Raw genomic sequence first — 18,076 nt, forward strand, 5'->3', positions numbered from 1 at the left:
GTAGCACTTTCACAGCATCATCTTTCAGTATTTGAAATAGCTCAAGTGGAATTCCATAACCTCCACTAGCTTTGTTCGTAGTGATGCTTTCTAAGGCCCACTTGACTTCACATTCCAGGATGTCTGGCTCTAGGTCAGTGATGACACCATCGTGATTATCTGGGACATGAAGATCTTTTTTGTACAGATCTTTTGTGTATTCCTGCCACCTCTTCTTGATATCTTCTGCTTCTGTTAGGTCCATACCATTTCTGTCCTTATGGTGCCCTTCTTTGCATGAAATGTTCCCTTGGTATCTCTAATTTTCTTGAAGAGATCTCTAGTCTTTCCCATTCTGTTGTTTTCCTCTATTTCTTTGCATTGATCGCTGAAGAAGGCTTTCTTATCTCTTCTTGCTATTCTTTGGAACTCTGCATTCAGATGCTTATATCTTTCCTTTGCTCCTTTGCTTTTCACTTCTCTTCTTTTCACAGCTATTTGTAAGGCCTCCCTAGACAGCCATTTTTCTTTTTTGCATTTTTTGTCCATGGGGATGGTCTTGATCCCTGTCTCCTGTACAATGTCATGAACCTCATTCCATAGTTCATCAGGCACTCTATCAGATCTAGGCCCTTAAATCTATTTCTCACTTCCACTGTATAATCATAAGGGATTTGATTTAGGTCATACCTGAATGGTCTAGTGGTTTTCCCTACTTTCTTCAATTTAAGTCTGAATTTGGTTAAGGAGTTCATGATCTGAGCCACAGTCAGCTCCTGGTCTTGTTTTTGTTGAATGTATACAGCTTCTCCATCTTTGGCTGCAAAGAATATAATCAATTTGATTTTGATGTTGACCATCTGGTGATGTCCACGTGTAGAGTCTTCTCTTGTGTTGTTGGAAGAGGGTGTTTGCTATGACCAGTGCATTTTCTTGGCAAAACTCTATTAGTCTTTGCCTTGCTTCATTCCATATTCCAAGGCCACATTTGCCTGTTACTCCAGGTGTTTCTTGACTTCCTACTTTTGCATTCAAGTCCCCTATAATGAAAAGGACATCTTTTTTGGGTGTTAGTTCTAAAAAGTCTTGTAGGTCTTCATAGAACCATTCAACTTCAGCTTCTTCAGCATTACTGGTTGGGGCATAGACTTGGATTACTGTGATATTGAATGGTTTGCCTTGGAAACGAACAGAGAGTAAGTTAGACATCAACATTAATAGGAAAAAGAACAATGGAATAAAACCAAGAAAAGAATGATGAGTGTAGTAAAGAAAAAGATTGGAAAGAACAGAAATGATTTCTTTAAAAGATTAATTGAGCAAATCTCTGATGAGACTGGAGAATGTAGGAGTTAGGAATAATGTTATGAATTTTAAAAACGCATAACTGAAGATAGAGTAAAAACTGGAAAGATTAAGAGTCCAACAGGAAAATTAATAGAAAATGTTTATGGTACTAACAAAATAGATGAATTCTTAGAAAACATACAATTCTGAAAGCAAATGAAGGGGAAATAGAAAGCATGAATTGTCCTAAAATTAGTAATTAAATCTATAATCAATAATCTTCCCACAAAGAAAACCACCTTGAATGTTTTCTATACCAGTTCTACTAAATTTTCAATGAAGCGATAATAATTGTCACATATTTTCCAGAGATCAGAAAGAATGTTAGCAATTCCAAAGTCATTTAATGAAGTCAGTGTAACCTTGATACCAAAGTTAGAAAAGGACATTATGAGAGAGCACATTCCAATCTCATTTAAGAATATGTTCATCAGCAGATGAATGGGTAAGAAAACTGTGGTACATATACACAATGGAATATTACTCAGCCATTAAAAAGAATACATTTGAATCAGTTTTAATGAGGTGGATGAAACTGGAGCCTATTATACAGAGTGAAATAAGCCAGAAAGAAAAACACCAATACAGTATACTAACGCATATATATGGAATTTAGAAAGATGGTAACAATAACCCTGTATACGAGACAGCAAAAGAGACACTGATGTATAGAACAGTCTTTTGGACTCTGTGGGAGAGGGAGAGGGTGGGATGATTTGGGAGAATGGCATTGAAACATGTATAATATCATATATGAAACGAGTCACCAGTCCAGGTTCGATGCACGATACTGGATGCTTGGGGCTTGTGCACTGGGACGACCCAGAGGGATGGTATGGGGAGGGAGGAGGGAGGAGGGTTCAGGATGGTGAGCACATGTATACCTGTGGTGGATTCATTTTGATATATGGCAAAACCAATACAATATTGTAAAGTTAAAAAATAAAATTAAATTAAAAAAAAAAGAATATACATAAAAATCTGACAAGTGATGTAAAAAGAAGACAACTAATGATGATCAAAGTTACTAAGACAAATGAAAAAAATACATGTTTTAAAAATAATAATGAACCTATAAATTTCACTCACCATTTATGAGAATAAAGACTAAAACTATATAATTCATTCAATCACTGGAGTAAAGTATTCCATAACATTCAACATTCCATGATGATAAAATTCTTATCAAACTTGAAATAGAAGAGAAAATATTTACCAAAACCCACCAGTAACCTATGTCAAATACAGTTCTTAATGGTTAAATGTTTTAAGTTTTCCCTCTGAAATCAGGAGCAAGACAGCAGTATTTAATATAACCTCTTCTTTTTAGTAGTTTAATGTAGGTCCTATCTAGTGGAGTAAGATAAGAAATAGATGTCAAAGTATAGATCAATGTCCCTGAAGAACATAGATACAAAAATCTTTGATACTAGCAAACTAAATTCAATAATACATTAAAAGATCATATACCGTGATCTTGAGATTTAACCAGGGGAATAAATCATATGATTATCTCACTGGATGCAGGAAAACCTTTTGACAAAATTCAAAATTAATGATGAAAACTCCCAACAAAATGAAATAGAGGAAATGTTCTTCAACATAGTAAAGGCCATATATGACAAGGCCAAAGCTAACATCATTCTCAATGGTGAAAGCTAAAACTTTTTCTTTAAGATCCAGAACAAGACCAGGATGCCCACTTTCACCACTTTTATTCAACATACTATTGAAAAGTCTTAGCCAGAGCAATTAGGCAAGAACAAAAAAAATCCAAATTGGAAAGGAAAAATAAGAATTTCACTATTTGTAGATGACTTATACAGAAAACTCTAAATACTCCATTAAAAATTTAGAACTAATAAATGAATTCAGCAAATTTGCAGAGTACAAAGACAATACACAAAATCCTGTCACAATTCTATACACTAACAGAAAACTATCAGAAAGCAAAATTAAGAAAATCCTAATTGCAGTTACAACAAAAAGAATATCTGTAAGTAAATTTAACCAAGGAGGTAAAAGGTCTACTGAAACCTATAAGACATTAATTATGAAAGTTAAAGAATACACAAATAAATGGAAAGATATTTTATGCTCATAGACTGGAAGAATACTGTTTATATGTCCATGCTACCCAAAGCCATCTACAAATTCAATGCAATATTGTCAAAATTCCAATAGCATTTTTCACAGAAATAGAACAAACAACCCTTCAAAATTGTATGGACCACAAAAGACTGCAAATCATCAAAACAATCTTAAGATAAAACAAAGCTAGATGCATCAGGCTAGGATTTCAAAATATATAACAAAGTTATAGTAATTAAAACAGTATGATATTGGTATAAAAATGGACACATAGATCAATGGAACAGAATGGTTCCAAATCAGGAAAGGAGTACGTCAAGGCTGTATTTTGTCACCCTGCTTATTTAACTTATGTGCAGAGTACATCATGAGAAACACTGGACTGGAAGAAACACAAGCTGGAATCAAGATTGCCGGGAGAAATATCAATAACCTCAGATATGCAGATGACACCACCCTTATGGCAGAAAGCAGAGGAACTAAAGAGCCTCTTGATGAAAGTGAAAGAGGAGTGTGGAAAATTTGGCTTAAAACTCTACATTCAGAAAACTAAGATCATGGCATTTGGTCCCATCACTTCATGGCAAATAGATGGGGGAGAAGGGGAAACAATGGAAACAGTGAGAGATTTTATTTTCTTGGGCTCCAAGATCACTGCAGATGGTGACTGCAGCCATGAAATTAAAAGACACTTGCTCCTTGGAAGAAAATTTATGACTATCCTAGACAGCATATTAAAAAGCAGAGACATTACTTTGCCAACAAAGGTCCATCTAGTCAAAGTTATGGTTTTTCCACTAGTCGTGTATGGATGTGAGAGTTGGACTATAAAGAAAGCTGAGCACCAAAGAACTGATGCTTTCGAATTGTGGTGTTGGAGAAGACTCTTGAGAGTCCCTTGGACTGCAAGAAGATCCAACCAGTCCATCTTAAAGAAAATCAGTCCTGAATATTCACTGGAAGGACTGATGCTGAAGCTCCAATACTTTGGCCACCTGATGTGAAGAACTGACTCCTTTGAAAAGACCCTGATTCTGGGAAAGATTGAAGGTGGGAGGAGAAGGGGACGACAGAGGATAGATGGTTGGATGGCATCACTGACTCAATGGACACGAGTTTGAATAAATTGCAAAAGTTGGTGATGGACAGGGAGGCCTGGCATGCTGCAGTCCATGGGGTCGCAAAGGGTCGGACATGACTGAAGAACTGAACTGAACTGGAACCATATATAAAAATTAACTCAAAGTGAGTTAAAGACATGGGTGTAAGACCTGAAACTGTAAAACTCTTAGAAGAAAAAGCAGTAAGCTCCTTAGCCTAAGTCTTGGGAATGATTTTTAATCTTATCCCAAAGCCAAGAGCAACTAGAACAAAAACATACAAGTGGGACTACATCAAACTATAAAGCTCCTGCATAGCAAGAAAACCATTATCAAAATGAAAAGGCTACTGACTAAATGGGAGAAAATATTTGCACATGATACAACTGATAAGGGGCTAGTATTCAATATATATAAAGAACTCAGACAACTCAATAACAGAACCAAAAGTAAACAATCTGATTAAACATGGGCAGAAATTTTGAACAGACACTTTTCCAAAGAAGATATAGTGATAGCCAACACAAACATGAAAAGATAATCATCATTAGTCATCAGGAAAATGCAAATAAAATAAAAAAACAACAATGAGATATCACCTCACATTTATAAGAACAGCTATTATCAAAAAGATAAGAAAGGACAAGCATGGACCAGGATATAGAGAAAAGGGAACCCTTGAGCATTATTGATGGGAATGTAAATTGGTAAAGCCACTATGGAAAATAGTGGGGAGTTTCTTTAAAAAAATTAAAACTAGAACTACCCAGCAATTCCACTTCTGGGTATTTATCAAAAGAAAATAAAAGGACTAACTCAAAAAGATACATGTACCCCCACGTTCACTGAAGTATTATTTACAATAGTCAAGATACAGAAGCAACCTAAGTATCCATTGATGGATGAGTGGATAAAAATGTTGTGATAGATATACATACACACAATGAAATATTATTTGGCTATAAAAAATGATACCTAAATCTATACAAAGTGAAATGAAAAATGAAATGAATTTGCCACAGCATCAATGAACCTTGAGGGTGTTAATACTAAGTGAAATAAGTCAAGCAGAGAAAGACAAATACTGTAGGATCTCATATGTGGAATCTATAAACAAATAACAAAATCAAGCTCATAGACATGGAACAGATTGGTAACTGCCAAAAGTGGGAGGTGGGAGAAATGGGTGAACTGCTTTTGTTTGTTTTTAGTTTAAATTAAAAAAAAAAATACTAATCCCTAGGTCCCACTACCAGAGATTCTGATTTAATTTTTCTGAGATAGTGCCCTGGTATTAACATTTTTAAGACCTTCTGCATAAGACTTACATGAAGACATGGCTGAGAATTATCACCATAGAGCTTTGCAGCTTTTCTAAGTCACATTCTTTTAATTTCAAACATCTGGATGAGATCCAGGTCCCATGGAGAGGTCTCTGGCTAGACAATTACTTAGGCCATTCAGCTTCCAAGCATATTTGTATGCTGAGAGTAGAATGCAAAATTGGTACACCCTTCGGGCCTAAAGCTGATTCTTTTGATACTAAGTCCCCAGAATGGTCTCTCAAGATGTGGGAAGCCTGTCATGGTAAATCTGGATATACCATGAACTTTGCCATTTGGTAAACAAACAAAAAATAAAGAAAAAAGCATAAAGTATATAGATACTGGAAGATAGGTACAAAACTTTCATTTCCAGATCATGGTACTGTCAACTTGAAAAACCCCAATATATCTGTAGACAAGCTATTAGAATTCATAAAGAAGTTAAAAATGCTGGTATCATGCAGTAAGATCTATGTACAAAAGCAAGCTGCATTTGTAATAAATAGGAAATGTAATTTATAGAAGTGTATCATTCATCATAGAACTAAACATAGATCCAGGAATAAACTCAAAAATTGATACTTCAGGCTTTTGTGGAGACAGTTATACATTTTTATGACAGACATTAAAGAGATCTAAATCAAAGGAAGAGTGAAACCATGTCAATGAATAGAAAGACCAATGTCACCAAAGTGTCGGTTTTCTGAAAATTTATCTTTAGTTACAATGCAATTCAATAAAAATATTTATTTAAAAAAATTTAAAACACTTCATATATTTATCGGAAAATATATGGAAGAGCAGAGTCAAAAGTCAGCCAAGCCATTTCTGATGAAAAGCAAAATTAATGATAATTTTCTCACCAGAAAATGAGGCATTTTAAAAGCAATAATAATTAAGAGTTTGGTTTTAATACAGCGATAGGAACACTGAGCAATGGAAGTGTATAGAGATAAGAGATAGACCCATAAATTTATGGTAATTTGCTATCTGATAGAAATGTCTTTACAGATCACTGAGGAAAGTTATGCATACTCAATATATGGTGCTGAAGCATTTGGTTATCTATGCAGAGGAACTGACTGCACTGTTTACACAAAATCATTTCCAAATGGATTAAAAATTTTAAATAGGAAAGGCAAATTTCTAATGTTTAGAGGATAACATAAAGTTGACTATCATGAGTTCAGGATATGGAAGGATTTTTAAATGAGATGCAAAAATCTCTAAAAATGGAGAAAAGATTGAGAAATTTAACTGCTTTAAAATCAATAACTTCTTTTTATCAAACTACATCATGAAAAGAGTGAAAGCAAATCAAAACCTAAAGAACATATTTTTAAGAAATATAACAGTGAATTTGCCTCAAGACTAGAGAAATGCTACAGATTACTAAAAATTAAAAAAATTCCCAATAGTGAAATGATCAAAAGATATCAACAGACCTTTCAACAAAGGAAAAACATAAAACATAGGAAAACAAAAAATTTATGAAAATATGCCCAATCTGATTAAAAATCAGGAAAGTGCAAATAAAATCCACATGAGATACAACACCCACACATCACATTGCTAAAAGTTTAGTAAGTCAAATGATGTCAGGTGTTTTGAATTCTTATATACTGCTGGAGACTGTATTGGTGCAACCACATGGAATATGCTTTTTTGCATGTTATGCAACTTTCTATTTGTGTAAATCTGAGAAACTCATTTATGTTCACCAAGAGACGTGTACAGGAGTATGACTGTACGGAACATAACTAAGCACAACTATTCACAGATGGGAGAATAAAGGAGACCCAGCTTCAATCCCTGGCTCAGGAAGATTCCCTGGAGAAGGAAATGGCAACCCACTCCAGTATTCTTGCCTTCCATAGACAGAGGAGCCTGGTGGGTTACAGTCCATAGGATCACAAAGAGTTGGACACCACTGAGCGACTAACACTTTCACTTTCCTTCACATGATACAGTTGTATACAGTGGTTAAAAATAGAAGAACCACAACCACACATAGAATGTGAAAACGGTTAAATACGTTAGTTCAGTCATTTAGTTGTGTCCAACTCTTTGTCACCCAATGGATTGTAGCTTTCCAGGCTACTCCGTCCATGGGATTCTCCATGCAAGAATACTGAAGTAGGTTGCCATTTTCTTCTCCAGGGAACCTTCTCTACCCAGGGATCGAACCCACATCTCTTGCATCTCCTGCACTGGCAGATTCTTTACCACTGTGCCACCTATAACCATTTATTAATAGAAATGAAAAGGAGTTTTAGAAGATTGTGTACAATATGATATCACTTCTGTGAAGTTCAAAGGTAAGCACTATTAAGTATTGGTTCACATATGCATGTGCAATAAAAGTGTAAAAAGGAATGAAAAACGCAAAATTCATATTAGCAGAGGAGTTGGGAAGGAATCCCATTAGCTTCACAATAGGTACATATATATCCCTATTTATAAAATAATCTAAAATATTTATTATTCAAAATAACAGTTTTAAGAAACAATTGAGAATGAAGATTTAGTAATGTAGGTAATAATTTTGAAGATGACTGATATTTTCACCCCTCTTGGTCTTCCTGAATTTCATTGATACCATGAAATTTCATTAATACCATGGAAATTGAATTCACTAACATGATCTCTAACTGAATGCTATCTATAACTGAATACAAACTTTAAGTTACATAATACAAACGATTGTGAGGTTCTTGAAATACCTACTTACTCGTGAGGAGTAATAGGAGAACTGGACTGAATAATCAGCTTAGTGGGTTCAGTCTATCTTTGTGTCAGGACCCTGAAAATATTTGGACAGCTTGCCTAATTTCCTTGGATTTATTTTACCCACCTATGAAATTACCATGTGGATCTCTAATGTTCCTATAGGCTGAAAAAGAATGCTGTTGCTATTCTCTGTATCTTGATGTGTCTTTCATCTTCTGTCTGTATTTCTCCTTTCTGTAGGCCACAGCAACAAGGGAATTAACACCTAAGGACTGTGCTATCAGTGTGATACTTTTATCTTTGGTTAAATTACTGTGGGACTCCAACTGTAGCTTGTACAGTCCTTTCCTATCATAATTTGTGGCTGTTCCAGCTCTCCTCCTATGCAGTACCTAGGGGTTTCTTGTCTTATTTCAGTGATTCTGTTGTAACCACTGTGTCCTGACAACTCACTCCTGCCTCAAGATATCCTGGCCTTCAGAGGGCCTTCTAAGTTAGCACCTGCCGTGCCCTTATGTGCAAGCCTTCATTTCTCTTTCTCTTGAGTTTTCAGGAGTAAGAAAATCAGTTATTTCCCATCATTTCAAAATTTTATTCTACAGGTCCTTGTGTAAATGGGACTACTTGTGGCTTGTTCAGTGGCACCAGTGTCCCTGAGCAATGCAACCAGCTAGATTACATCATGAACACAGTCAGTAGCCACTGCCACAAGGATGCTGTGTAGAAGCCCACAGATTCAGTAGCTTAGCCCTGTATGTCTTCATATTCTTCTTGGATCAGATATTACTTTGGGCTTTTTCTTTTCATGGCAGATCACAAGAGTGTAAAGGAGTCAAACCAAACCAAACACATTTATGGCCTTTACTATAGTCATGGTCACTTACATTCCACTGGCTAAAGCAATTCATATAGTAAAACCCAACACCAATGGCGTAGGTGTGCATGTGTGAATGTGGAGGGCATATTCTCTTCCTGTTCTAACACTTCACAAAGATCACGTGGGTGAGTGAAGAAATGAGAACAATTATCCAGTTCACCAAAAACACTCATTATATGATACAAAAATCGAATAGAAGATTAAAATGAAGCTCTAAGAGTAAATATCAAAGATTTTTATCTTTTTACCACTTTCAAGCTTAGTTACAACTTTCAAGCTCATTTTACATTAGTTAGAAACCATCACTAAGATTAAGTTGGTCCTCTCAATTTGCATACACATCAGAAGGAACATTATGTTCAAATGAGGTTAAATTATCATATAATGTAGATGTGACAATACACAAAATATATTCTCCTGTCATTTTGATGATAGTAGAAGGTAATCTAAAATGCAGCATGATGAATTTGAGGTCCATCTAGTGAGTGAAGGTCAGTGGTAATGTGGGGGGAAAAGCTCTAACTGTGAAACCAGATGCAACTGGTTTGGAACTCTGGCCCCTAATAATTGGCAGGTTTGAGCTGGCAAATTGTTTAGATCCTCTAAGACTCATATTCTAGCCTATAAAATGGTGACAGAATCATCCTTGGAGATATCGTTGAACAAATGTGCAAATGCTTAACACGATATCTGAAAGTTGACACTCAAGAAGTCACAGTTATCATTCTGGAAACATTTCTGATGTGCTCTAGAGAGTATTTTATACCTCTTTGGATTTCTTTCAAAACAGGATTTCTTTCCTCTAAAATGGCTAAAGTGTAATTTCACTTGAAATAGGATGATATCCTCCTAAGAACTCTTCAAAATTTATAAATCAACGCTTCCAAAAAGGACCTTATTTATTCATTTCAGAAAACCATTTGCCACACTGCTGCATACTTTCAGATGTGCAAATAAAGGGATCCCAGCTGGTTGCTTTATTTTCAAACAACTACAAAGGGAACAGTAGAATTTTGGCTTCTTGGAATTTTCCTTTGAAAATTTTCACAACCATGTGTGGTTGGAATCTGGCATTTATCTTTTGCTTCCACTCTGGAAATTTACACAGTTCTCTAGCATTTGGTTTGGGTCATATAACTGTTCAAATCTTGGTTATAGTCTTCTACTTGTATAATTTCCCTCCAGTGTGAAAAACCCACATACCATAATGTATCTACACAGCAATACTTCAAACATAGTAATTGCTCGTGGATTAGAAGAATTCACAAAGCCAGATCACTCATGAACAGTAAGGAAACAAAAAATTAATATAAATGATTTTTTACACGAATGACCATGTGAGCTTATGAATATTATCAAATGAATTTTTTAACCATTGACTTTATAAGCATAATAAAATATATATAAATCAATATACAGAAGAACATACCAATTTCCAAATGGCCAGATGAGTTTTGCCAATTTTTAAATTATTTGAATTTTTTGGTTTAAAGACATTCAAACTAGCTTTTAAGCTAGTCAGGTGATGTGGATTGACATCAGACACCTATTTCCTTGCCCTGTCAGTCCTTTATGAAGAAAAGTGAAAAAAAAAAAAAAGTGATCATAGAAAGAAATTTCTAAACAAACTAAATTCTTAGAAGCTTTTCCTTTTATAGTTTAAACAACAACAAAAAGAAACAAAAAACCGGTTACTTAAACTTTTCCCTGATTCTTTTGTCTATATTTTGATTATAACATTCTCAAAGCTGAACTTCATATTTGTATCTCCTTGTAGGACACTTTGTGAATTTTGTATTCTACAGTCTAATTCCAACCCTGATTCCTACTGTCTTACTCCTTGATATTGACTCCTTCTCTTCCTAGTAAAATAGTACTTGCCTCTGACTGACTTATAATTTTGTGAATCGAAATACTATTTCAGGAAATCCAAAATCATGTTTTTTTCTGACTTGATAGAGAGCATTATTTACAGTACTTTCTAGCTTCCACACATTGTCAAAACATCTATCTTCCCATCCTTTCATCCATCTATCCATTTTTTCTTCCTTCCATCCGCTAAGCACCAGTTATGTTCAGACATTCTGCTAAGCCCCAGAAGACAGAAAAAAAGAGATCAGAAAGCCAGCCTGTCGGCACTTGGATCCAGGCTTTGCTATTTATGGTTTGCATCACCTTGGTCAAGTTCCTTGAACTGTGTCCTTCAATTTTCTTATCTGTAAAATGAGAACAATAATAGTACCCTCCTATGTCATAGACCCGTTTTGTGAATTAAATAATGTATACATATAGGTTGCTTAGAGGGTCCATAGATTATCCTGTAAACCATACCAGTTCTGTGCTCTTAGACCTATCTACTCACCACTCCTGTCCTGGTCCTTGGCCCTCACTAGATGGCCTGCTGCTGCTGCTAAGTCGCCTCAGTCGTGTCCGATTCTGTGCGACTCCATAGACGGCAGCCCACCAGGCTCCCCCGTCCCTGGGATTTTCCAGGCAAGAACATTGGAGTGGGTTGCCATTTCCTTCTCCAATACTAGATGGCCTACCCAGTATAAAAGACAAGAGGGAGAGTTCATATTGAAAAGTAGTCACAAACATCACAAAACCAATTAAAAGATTCATAATTATCTGGTTCTTATTTATACAATCTCTTTGATGGACTTCAAAGGTCAGAGTCATATTACAGTTCTGACTTACAAGGGGTCACTTATTATAGTATACCTTGTATCAGAGCTAGAAATGTAATAGACTTTAGTCTTAAAACTGTCTCACTTGATAATGAGGACTCTTCATAAAGGCTGATTATAGCTTCTGGGGCTTAAAGGACATTTTGGGTTAAGAGCTTCATACTGGGTCTTCACTTGACTGTCATATATTTAAAACTCTTCGCCTTATGTTTAAGCAATCTTACAACATAATGATAATATTTTAACAGTAACAGCCTAGTAGTATTCAGCTGCGTGTGCTTTAGCAGAACTAACATGCTTTAAGTTACTAATCCAGATCTATCCTCATGATCCAAATGTATCACCATATTTGTATACACTATAGAACAAACCATTATTTAATTAATTAAATTAACAGTTATTCTTATAGACTAGGCACTTAGGATAGTGATATAGAAGATACAAATGTAGAAGACAGTTCATGTCTTCAAGGAACATGAAGAAGAACTTCATGTTCTTCTTCAGAGACAAACCTTTACTAAATATATGATAATACTAGTAGAAGTACGTTGTTGTTGTTTACTGGCTAAATTGTGTCTGACTCTTTGAGACCCTATGCACTGTAGCTTGCTAGGCTTCTCTCTCCACTGGAGTCTCTAGGCAAGAATACTGGAGTGGGTTGCCATTTCCTTCTCCAGGGGATCTTCCCAACCCAGGGATGGAACCCACATTTTCTGCATTGGTGGGCACATTCTTTACCTCTGAGCCACTAGGGAAGCCCCAGCAGAGGTATATACAGAGCGTTAAAGAACTGAGCAGAGCCCAAGAGAATGTGCTCTCTTTGCAGTGTTTTATGGTCATTGAATTCTCCTCTGTTTTAGTAGATGCTGTGTAATATGGACAACATGCCTTGCACAGCTAAAGGATACTAGTTTGGATCTTGCTTTTCAAAATGAGGAAGCTAATAAAGATTGATTCCTCATATTATCAAAAATTTTTTAAAACATATTATCAATGGGCTATTATCTCTGCTTTGAACTTGAAAGACTTTTCTAAATTAATTGATTTTTTCACTTGCTTATTTCATTCTTTTGATGCCGTGTAGACACAACCACAGATATTTGCATAGTCTGAAAAAAGTCTTAGATGATGTATGCTTGGGTTGTCTCACAGGAAGAGGGTTTTCAAAAGTAGGGAGAAAAAAAGACCACTAGAATAGGAAGAGTCATCTCTTATTTGCAATTTTCTGAGAAATCAGAGTTCTTAAGTCATAAAAAACAACCAAGTAATTAGATTAAAAAAATATGATTTTCATTATACCATGAATTGTGTGATTCTCCTCTCCCTTCTTGCCAATTTAGTTTGGTCTGATTGTGAAACTCTATTAATCAGCAGTAATAAACCCTTTTATTTCAGAACATCATTTTAGTTACCCAATAAATGTTTCATATAAGATTAATTGATAGTATTTTTTAAAGAATTTTTTATATGAACAATTTGAAAGTCTTTATCGAATTTGTTACCTACCTTTATTGAAATTGTTATCTTCAATTCAAATAAATTGAATGTTTTGCCTCTATTTTATGTTTTGGATTTTTGGCCATGAGGTATGTGGGATCTTAGCTCCCCTATCAGAGATTGAACCTGTACCCCGCTCCCCCCCACCCCCGCATTGGAAGGTAACATCTTAACCACTGGACAACCAGGGAAGTCCCTAAGTGATAAATATTAAAGTCTTCTTTTTCTCTGCCTCAAGTTATTAGCTTGCTAAGTCTGAAAATCTTATCAGAATTTAAGTCTTTTAAGATTTATACTATAATCTTTGGACATTGGTTTGTTTTGTGTAGAAAACCAACACTCTTTAATTGAACACTTCTGTATTAAAAGCCTATAATATATTCAGGATAGGAAATTTAAAGGAGTCACAGTTCTTGCATGTAAGTAGTTTTCCAAGTAGAAAAGAGAATTAAATGTGAACAATGTCTAAAACATAGAAAATTGACAAAAAGCTATGATTTACTCATCCCTTAGACAAACACGTGTGACTCATCTGCCATGTTCTGAGCATTATGTGAGATTCCTGGGATACGGCCATGAAGAAAGCAGGCACATTATGTGGCCTCACAGTTTGGTGGGGCTGACAGATATTTACCAAGAAATTATGAGCCTTTGCTATGGGCCAAACACTTTAAAACCAGAGACAGAGGATCCTGCCTCAGGTGCTGACAGTTGAATGAAGAAGATGGGTCATAAATTAAGCAATGACTAAGCTTCATGGTAAGAGCTCTAATAGAAATGTAGACTGGACATTACAGGAGGAGGAAGCAGAGGCCAAGAGAAAGCATGGCCATCATCCTATTTACTAATCAGAAATATGAGTTATTATGCACCATATAAATATAGGCAATATTCTGTAGCACAGGTAATGCTGTGCTTGGTGAGCAACTTACTGTTTGTTGAATGTGACACAGGAAATGAGAATATATAAAAATAAATTATTCATTCTCCTTGGTATCATCAGGATTAGCTTCATGAGGAGAGGCACCATTTGAGCCAAGTTCTTCAAAAAGGATTTCTAACATTTCAGGAGAGGATTCCTGACAGAGGAACCAGTGTGAGCTCATTTACTGAGGCAGGAAAGTATAGGTCTTCAGCACACGGCAAGTCCTATGAGGCTAGATTTTGAGATGAAAGAGTGTGAAGCCAAGAAAAGCGTTTTTTTCAGGTCTTGAAAGGCCTTGTAAACCTTTAATAAAAAAATCCAGGCCTTATCTTAAAAGCAAATTTCAATATCGGAGAAAATAAAGGAAAGATACCCAGTTCTTGGGTTTCCCTGGTGACTCAGAAGTAAACTATCCACCTGCCAACGCTGGAAACATGGGTTCAGTTCCTGGGTTGAGAAGATCCCCTGGAGAAAGAGATGGCAACCCACTCCAATATTCTCGCCTGGGAAATCCCATGGACAGAGGAGCCTAGCAGGCTACAGTTCACGGGTTGCAAAGAGTTGGACACGACTTAGCAACTCAACAACCACTACCACCTCATTCTTAGGCCAAGGTGTCAGAGAGATACCCAGAAGTGAGTGGTAAAGGCTAAGCACAGGGAAACTGGTATGAAGTTTATTTCTAGCAGTTTCAGAAATGTGTGTAAAGCTATGTATGATGTTTACTTATGAATCCCTAAATTTTTGTTTAGAAATGAAGTACCTTATACCCTCATGTTACTAGGCAAGGAGGAAATAAATAATAGGCTTTGGCCTAAAGGAAGGCAAATATATTAACTCACAGTAATTTAAGAAGTATAAAGAAATGCTGAGCTAGAGGACACACAATGTGTACAGAAAGAAGTAGTTCATTCTGAACAGAGTGATTTAGAAAGGATTTGGGCATAAGCAGGCCTACTCCACAGCTTACAGTCCAGGAAGTGTTTTTCCCTCTGGTCTTGGTTCTTTGCAGCATTTCTTAAATGAAATTCCCTGGAAACACGTTTTGAGATGGAAAGTTGCATGCAGAAGATTTATAGGGTAGCTCTTTAGAAATAAAAAGAAGAGAAAGAACGAGAACTAACCTGTGATGCATCTGCACCGAGGACTTAGTTGAGTCTACGGAGAGCCTTAGGAGCTGGGCAGCTCTTTTATTAATGGGCTTAATTGAAGTAATTGGGACTGACCTTTGTATCTTGGCATCAGTCAATTATTAGCAGCTGAGAATCTCCTGGAAGTGGTGTATCCTTGGGGAGCCAGTTGCCTGCAGCTTGAGGGTGATTTCCAGTAATGGATACAGTCTGGAGCTGTAAGCAACTATTCACTCCAGAGGAAACCAAGATGGTAGGTGGAAACCCAACTCCGCGCTGAAGTGCTTCCCCTTAGTTTTTCAGCTGTAGGCTGTAGACAGTGATAGAAAACTTTTAAGAAGCTAAGGCGGCATACATTGATTTTAAGAAAGTTATTTCTGTAGCAATGTAATGGGCAATTTGGCAAGGTGATAGAGGCTCCCAAGTGAAAGTACTAGTTTTGACGCTATTGTAGCTGTTAAGGCCTAGTTCAAAATAGTTAAGGCCCAACTCAAACCTGTGAGAAGTTTTCCCAAACTCCCCAAGCAGAATAGTCCTTTTCTCTACGTTCTTCCATAGCCCTTTGTGTTGTGCTCTCTGTGCAGGGTGGAAAATAATTTCGAGACATGAGGCAGAATGAAAAGAAAATATAAGTTTATTAGAGTGGGAGGCACTGTTAGAAGTGGGAGGGTTGGCTCAAGGGAGAGCTGAAACCTTTGGCAGGGTGGTAGCCAATTGTTATAACCTCAAGACAGAAAATTTCTGCTAGAATGGTTGCATTAGATGACTGGTTAGGATGCTATAGGGTGGGTAGTAGGGTTAGCATCTTGCCTAATATTGGGTCAGGGAACTGGCCGATTTAGATCTGGAGGTGCATGGCAACAGTTGCTGTGGGGCTCGGTCAGTTTCAGAGATTTTTGTCCTGTGACCCTGGTACAAGGCTCCACACTTCTGTTATAATTTTACTTTAGTCTCGATTACAATCTGACTTTGTATCATTAGTAGTTGATTCTGTGTATCTCCCTATTGACTCTGAATTCTTTTGAGGCAATAAGCATCTACTCTTATCTGTACCTCCCACGGTGCCATTATTGAGCCCTGAGTAGAATTTGATAGAAGCATTTTGAATTATACAGTCCAGGGAAGGGATGATGGGTTTCTAAAATGGAATCAGTAGTAATGGAAAGCAGAGAATGGTGTCAATGAAGGAGAACCTGCAGAGGTAGAAATGTGTGGAAGAGCTTTCGAGACTACGGCCTAACTTCCACGTCATGGATTATTAGTACATTACATACTGAACATTCGGTACATTACTGAAACACAACTACTAGAGCCCATTTGTATTTATATATTTATTTGGTGCATTTCCTGGGCCTTTTGTTAAAACACTTTCCCTTCGAAACTGAGCAGGACCCTGTGGGGCTCCTGGGCATAGAAGCCTTTCTGTGTCCCCATTTCTTGTTTGTAGGAAGTAAGCTTCAGCCTCCATGACCTTCCCAGAGTTCCAAGGGGCAGGTTCAAATCATTGCTAATCAGAGAAGGGAGTGGATGCAGAGAAAAGGGAGGAGCAGTTGAGAAACACTTGTATAGTCTTGGGAGAGGGTCTCTTCTGCAGAACTAAAACCCCCAACAAATGGACGATGTTAACTACTTGATCAAACCAGTCCATCTTAAAGGAAATTAGTCCTGAATATTCACTGGAAGGACTGATGCTGAAGCTGAAGCTCCAATACTTTGGCCACCTGATGTGGAGAACTGACTCATTGGAAAAGGCCCTGATGCTGGGAAAGATTGAAGGCAGGAGGAGAAGGGGACGACAGAGGATGTGCAGGCCCAGCACACACACTGATCCTTATCAGCAACCCTACCCTTGCACCATTGCTATAAAATGGGATTCTCCAGGCAAGGATACTGGGTTGGGTTGCCATTTCCTCCTCCAGGGGATCTTCCCAACCCAGGGATTGAACCTGAGTCTCCTGTGCCTCCTGCATAGCAGGCAGATTCTTTACCTGCTGAGCCACCAGGGAAGCCTATTACTATAAAACTCCTCACCAAATCCTACCCAGGTTGGGATACACAGTTTTGAGAATATGAGCCTGCTGTGTCCCCCTTTGACTGGCAAAGCAACAAAGCTATTTTCAACTTCACCCAGAACTCTATTTCTGAGATTTGATTCAGCACCAGTGCACAGAGGTTGAGTTTTTGGCATCACCTCTTTACATAAGTTTTTTCAGAGTTTGTTTTTTCCAATTACACATCAAAGAGGAAAGATAAGTTGAATGTTGTTTCTACCCTTTAAACTCATGCTGTTTTGTAACATGCCTACCTTAGACTTTAAAGTTCAGTAATATTTCTGCCTTAGTGAAATTTTGAATTTGTAAGATGTCTTTCTGACCATATTCTAAATGA

The 18,076-nt window shown here is 36.8% G+C and overlaps 1 protein-coding gene and 1 long non-coding RNA gene across 2 annotated transcripts in view; one reads left to right on the forward strand and one right to left on the reverse strand.

Moving 5' to 3' along the window:
* Nucleotides 1-350: 350 nt before the first annotated feature.
* LOC129626825 (uncharacterized) lies at nucleotides 351-15,781 on the reverse strand. The gene is made up of 2 exons (XR_008702227.1): nucleotides 15,683-15,781; nucleotides 351-1,157 (listed from the first exon to the last, which is right to left on the reverse strand). It is a non-coding gene; the product is annotated as an uncharacterized LOC129626825 (long non-coding RNA).
* Nucleotides 15,782-15,859: 78 nt separating this feature from the next.
* The window catches only part of PI15 (peptidase inhibitor 15), a 204,784-nt gene continuing 202,567 nt past the window's right edge, over nucleotides 15,860-18,076 (forward strand). Inside the window, exon 1 of the mRNA XM_055546316.1 lies at nucleotides 15,860-15,941. The gene's annotated coding sequence lies outside the window, so the exon portion shown is untranslated. The remainder of the gene's footprint in view (nucleotides 15,942-18,076) is intronic.

The sequence above is a fragment of the Bubalus kerabau genome, chromosome 14 (genome assembly GCF_029407905.1).
Source record: "Bubalus kerabau isolate K-KA32 ecotype Philippines breed swamp buffalo chromosome 14, PCC_UOA_SB_1v2, whole genome shotgun sequence".
In the NCBI taxonomy this organism is placed as follows: Eukaryota; Metazoa; Chordata; class Mammalia; order Artiodactyla; family Bovidae; genus Bubalus; species Bubalus kerabau.